We start from the raw sequence: 6,000 nt of genomic DNA, 5'->3' as shown, positions 1-6,000 counted from the left end.
CTTCTGCTGGTTCGAGAGCGTTCTCCATCCGGGCACCGGTGCTGTGGAATGCTCTTCCCCCTGAGATTCGATCTGCAACCTCAGTGGAAATGTTTAAATCTAAACTTAAAACTCACTTCTACTCCATTGCATACGAATAACCTACTCCTCTTGTCGGTTGAAAATAGTTTGTGTAATATAGTGTAACAATCTGTGAAGCCCTTTGAGACTCTTCGTGATTTAGGGCTATACAAATAAAAATGACTTGACTTTTATGTTCTGTTCAATTAGAACTAGTGTCCTGACATATTCTGGATGCCCTTTTTTTTTAGGCAGAGTTAGCGTTCCAACATTGACTTTCATTGATGTTTTTGTTTGGTTAGTGTTCAAACATATACTCCGTTGTCTTTCTTTTGTGTTTTTATTAGTTAGGCGTCAGTGTACCCACATACTCTGCATTGTGTCATGTTTTGTTCAGTTAGAGCTAGTGTCCCAACATATTTTCTGTGTTCTTTTTTTGTTTTTGTTTCGTTAGAGTTAGTGTTCCTAGTTGTACTGTGTTGTATTTCGTTCATGTCTTTGTTAAGAGTTAGTGTTCAAACATATTTTGTGTTCTCTTATTTTCATGTTTTAGTTTTGCTAGAGGTAGTGTTTTCTTTTGTGTTTTGATTCCATTAGAGATAGTTCTTTAAACCAATCCTGCATTGCTTTTCTTACATGTTCTGTTCAGTTAGAAGTAGTTCTGGTTCTGATATCCATTGTTAGCCTTTCATGTATGGGGTTTTGGGGTTTTTAAAGGTTATTGTTCTATCTTCGTTATTCATTATCCATTATCCGTTATCGTCAGTTCATAATACGCTACAAAGCCTAGGAGCTGGGACACTTATTCTCAGCCAAAAGAGACCTCATTGGGGGGGGATTTTTTAAGGGTTATTGATCTATCTTCTTTATTCATTATCCATTATCCGTTATCGGTCTGTTCATAATACGCTACAAAGCCTAGGAGCCGGGACTCTTACTCTCAGCCAAAAGGCCAAGCTAAGGTCCTAGCCTTAAAGCCTTGCTGCGATCATTGCGAATGCACTGTTCCCGGAGGTACTGCAATACCGGGCCGATGCGTGGAGTGGACAGAGCAAGCTCTTATTCCATCTCCGGATTGCAAAAATCAATATAGATGAAATACAAATTCAGAGGTTCAGTGACAGTTAGTGTTCCTTTTTTGTGTTAGAGATACTTTGTTGTTTTGCTTCTCTACAGTAGGTGTCGCCAACCTTTTTAAAGCAGAGAGCTACTGTTTGTTAGTGATTAGCGCAAAAAGCTACAATTTAGAAGTTGAGTCAACCACTAAAACAACATGTCAGTTACAAATCCAACTTATTAGAAAGTCGCAATGACCCATCACTGGTGAGCTACTTTCAGAAACTTTCTGTGGACTACTCATGTGTTCTTAGCTGTCCTACCTGGTTCCAACAGGTACCACCTTGGAGACCCCTGCTCAACAGAATACAATACCTTTGCTTTAAATACAGACAAAAAAACTATGATGGGTGACATTCTCAATATTAAATGATTAATATTTAACCATAACTATTTTGTTATTATTTCCAAAAAATGTTGATTCCTATTGTTCAAGATGTCTCCAGAAAAGTTGTTTTAAAATGTATTATTTAAAAAATATCAAAATATATGTACAGTGGTATTTGTCACCTCATTGTACCTCTACTTGCGAATGGAATTGGTTCTAGCAGTGACATTGTAAAATGAAATCGTTGTAAACCGAAACACGTTTTTCTATTGAAATTAATTAAAACAAGATGGATCCATTCCAAAGTCATCAAAGGCAATCAAACACCCAATTAATCAACTGCAACTGCCCTGAGATACACTTTTGATCAGTCAATGTTCATAAATATAAATCATAGTATAAATGTAACAAGAAATAAGGCTAAAGAAATGCAAACGATTAAGTTACTGTACAGTACAAAAAAAACAACAACATACGAATGGCACGCTTTTCAACTCACTGTGCCCGTCCGGTCATTGGACGCATAAAATAGCAATCCAGTAATTGTTGTTTCTGTCTAGATCTCAGAATGTTTTTAAAATGTTTCAGACCATTTTCATCAAACATTGACCGTCCGCTTTTGGCTTTAGGGATGTCTTTTGTGATTAAAGGCTGCAGTTTTTCCCAGCGGGCGAACGCTTGCTACATTCCTGCCGTCGATAAGGTGATCGTGTCCCTAGCGAGCTTTTTCTCATCCCCAAATCATAAGAAGCTTTTCCATAGCTTCATTTATTGCCGTCCTTTGGCTTGATTGAACAGGGATACTAACCACCTCTGTCGCAGGCTTTAGGGATAATATTTTGCTTCTTTTGTAAGTGGAGCCCAAACTCTCTTTCTCTCTCCTCGTTTTGCAAGACCCATGGCCGGAAACATAAACAATGCCCAATGGTGGAAGTGAACTGACCTTTGGTGGCTGCAGCCAATGAATTAATGGACTAAATCCTTTGGTAGTTTAATGCAGAGTGGTTGCAAGTGTCTAACGTATCTGATAAAAGACTAAGCACACTGGTTAATTGTATTGTACATTGTATAAAGAGGATGATTTTAGTCGGACACGAATTTCGAATAACGAAACATTCATAATAAGGCGGAATTGTAAAAAGAGGTACCACAGTGTATGCATATTTTGAAATAAAATGACATAATTTATTAAAATAAAAATAATCTATTTTTAAAAAATCTAAAAAAAAATTTAAAAAAAAGAATCTTTATTTCTTTGAAACTAGTCCTTCCTACTGCTTATTTGCAGGAGAGACAGCTTCAGCCGTTTTGATTAAAACCAGCAAACATGCTGGAAAATGAGTTTGCCACCCCGGACCGCTTCATTGATGGATGGAGGGCGACAGTTCGGACCCGGCGTCTCACAGAGACGCTGATAGAGGGTCCAAACGGCGTTTCGTGATTGATGCGGCCGTGTCCGAGCGCAGGGAAACCGCCCGCTAATTCGATTAATCTCAACCTGCATGCTAGTAATTGTTACAGTGAGTGCATGTTAGACCTGAGGGAAATTGCCTTTCAAGTGAGTCGGAGAGCTAATGCTAGCAACATCTCGCTACACAGGCTTTTTTTTCTGCCCCATTTTTTCCTTTTATTCTCCTTCTCCTTAGATGAGGATTTGCATGTTAATGAGAGTGCCACATTTCCTCCAGTGGTGGACGACAATCAGAGGAGATGATAGATGAACTTTGGCAGGCAGATTAAGCAGTTTTGTTATGTTTTGTTTTGTTTTTAGTTCACATGGGATCAAGGCAACACTTTTAGCCAGAAAATTTTAGTCACTGTCCTACATTTGGATCTATATTTTATTAATGATTGCTATCCATACTTTTGTACTGTACAACTTATATTGGAAAAATAAGAATAATTTGCAGATAATTGTCCTTTTTTTAAGATTTTTCTACCGATACAATGTATATTAGCAAAATAATAAAACTGATATTTATCAGATCATTTTTCTTAAAGGTACATTGTGTAATATTTGACCACTAGATGGCACCGTATTGCCTAAAGCTAACCAAAACCAGTGCCAAATAGCAACAAGACAAAAGACAAACATGGCGGCGACTACTAGGTATGGATTCTGCTATGTAAAAGAAATACAAATTTCTCGAACGATTAATGTTTATAAAAATAAACATTGGTATAATTAATTATATAGATGTTGTTTGTTTGTTTTGTTTTTTTGCACCTGTAGGAAGCACTAAATATTACACACTTTAAAAATTATTTTTCTTACTGTGAAATTGCTATTATGAAGATATAAAAATATTATGACAGGTCATTTTGCTTTTTTTCCTCTCTTTTAAAAGAAGAAAACCTAATTTGAGTTAGCAAATTTATTTTATTTGTTTTTTAAAATGTATCAACTTTACAAATGGAATATGTATCGATGGAGAAAAGTTATACTGGAATTTTGGCAACAGAACAAGTTTTTTTGGGTTCTCTTTTGTAGTGTAGAAAAAAATTAATATTAAAAGACCACCTTGAGGGTTATAGTGAGTGGACGTCTGAAACAAATGATCTGTTTACATTTTAAAACGAATAGCCTCATGAATATCACATTCATTTGATGTTCTGTCAGTCCTTTATTTTCTCAAAAGCAAAACTAGCAACGGAGCGGCATGCAGTGGAAAAAGTCCGCTTTTATGACAAATGACAGTGTTTTGCATCATTTGCTTTTGGGCGTGTGAGCGTCTGTTTGGGGGCGCCGGGTGGAAATTCCCACAAGCGAGACAAGCGCAAAGAGGGGGTAGAGGGGGGTTGGAACCTCGAAGAAGGAGGCCTGTTGGAGCTGCCACGTCCCATTAAGAGCTTAGGAGGCGTTAAAATATGGTCGACGGGTTCCCATCGGGGAGGGATTGGCGCCGGCGACCCATCCTGGCCCCGGCGATAAACAAAGATCTCGCGATGGACGCGCGCCTGCCGCATGCAGACGAGGACTGACTTAACTTGAAGATGTGAGGTTTCCAATGAAAACTTGCCAATTAAAAGAGACATATCATGGGATTTGAAGCTATCGCAAAATAAACTGAAGGCTCTGGCTGCAACGATTATTTTAATAATTGATGAATCAATCGATTGTTTTTTTGATTCATCGATGAATCTAATTTTCAAAACCAGATTTTTAATTTACTCCTTTTTATTCAAATATTCAAGTTTAAAACATTAGCACACAAAACAACAGGATTTATAACATAAAACAATAAAAGGAAGTGTTTTTCAAATAGCTTAATTATAAACAAAAATACAAATACCAAACCCTTCTATTTTTATTTCTTGTGGGGAAGATATGTTCAAAATCAGAACAGAGCTTTACCCTGCAAAAGAAAATAAGAAAGCCTTTTTATTTACCTTTCTTAGTACATTATTGCGAGTGACTCATATAATATATAATATCCAAAGAAACGCTTGATATATTAATCTTTTTTCAGTAAGTAGCAGATGATCGAAGTAGTTGCCTTTTAAAAAATGATTTTAATCCATTTCATCAACCTGTTAAGCTGTTGGTCTGCTATTGGTTTGTGTCACATAATTTCAATGCCATTTGGCTGAACTCCCTCCTAAGATTGTTCCTTTCTTTCTCTTGGTCCATTTCAGAATCTTGTGCAGCAAACTTTATTTTGTATACCTAAGGGTCACAAATTCTGCAACGTTATTAAAGGGAAAAGCAAAAAATGATAACCATGGAAACATTACTAAAACATAAAAAAAACACAAGCACAGTTACCCTAGCAAAGTATTATGGTTGCAACCAATCGACGATCGAGACTATTATTGAAGATAAGGAGGTGATTAATCCATCCATTTTCTGTGCCGCTTATCCTCACTAGGGCAGCAGGTGTGCTGGAGCCCATCCCAGCTTTATTTGGGCAAGGGGCAGCCTCAACTGGTTGCCAGCCACTTACAGGGCAAACAGCGACAGAATCAAAGTCACACTATCATTCACACCTAGGGACAATTTGGACTGGGCAGTTAGCCTGACATGTTTGTTTTTGGAATAAGGGAGGAAACCGGAGTGCCCGGACAAAACCCACATGGGCATGAGTTTAGTAAATGCAAGTCAAGTCATTTTTATTTGTATAGCCCTTAATCACAAAGAGTCTCAAAGGGCTGCACAGACTATTATTTCAGACTATTATTACACCATCCCCTGATCTGAAACCAACATGAGGGCAAGGAAAAACTCAAAAACCTCAACATGAGGAAAATGAAGAAACCTTGATAGTTATTAGAGGTACGAGGAGTAAGTTTGAGTATTTTTTCAGAAATTAGTGCGACACCGCCACCCTTCTTCAAAGAGCGTGCTACATGACTGCTCACATAGTCTTGAGGAGAAGCCTCATTTAACGGTAAAAACTCATCCGGTCTCAGCCAAGTTTCACATAGATCAATCAAGTTAAGTCTGTAATCACGAATAATATTATCAACAAGTAAAGCTTTAGGAGCAAGCGATCTAA

The 6,000-nt window shown here is 37.5% G+C and overlaps 1 pseudogene; it reads right to left on the bottom strand.

Annotated features, from left to right (window-relative positions):
- Positions 1-1,052: 1,052 nt before the first annotated feature.
- On the bottom strand, positions 1,053-1,188 carry LOC148347360 (U2 spliceosomal RNA; annotated as a pseudogene).
- Positions 1,189-6,000: the final 4,812 nt, after the last annotated feature.

Source organism: Urocampus carinirostris, chromosome 19, assembly GCF_059441175.1.
Source record: "Urocampus carinirostris isolate Australia breed hairy pipefish chromosome 19, RoL_Ucar_1.0, whole genome shotgun sequence".
Taxonomy (NCBI): Eukaryota; Metazoa; Chordata; class Actinopteri; order Syngnathiformes; family Syngnathidae; genus Urocampus; species Urocampus carinirostris.
Note: the sequence above shows the minus strand (reverse complement) of the source record. Positions and strands in the feature narration are given on the sequence as shown.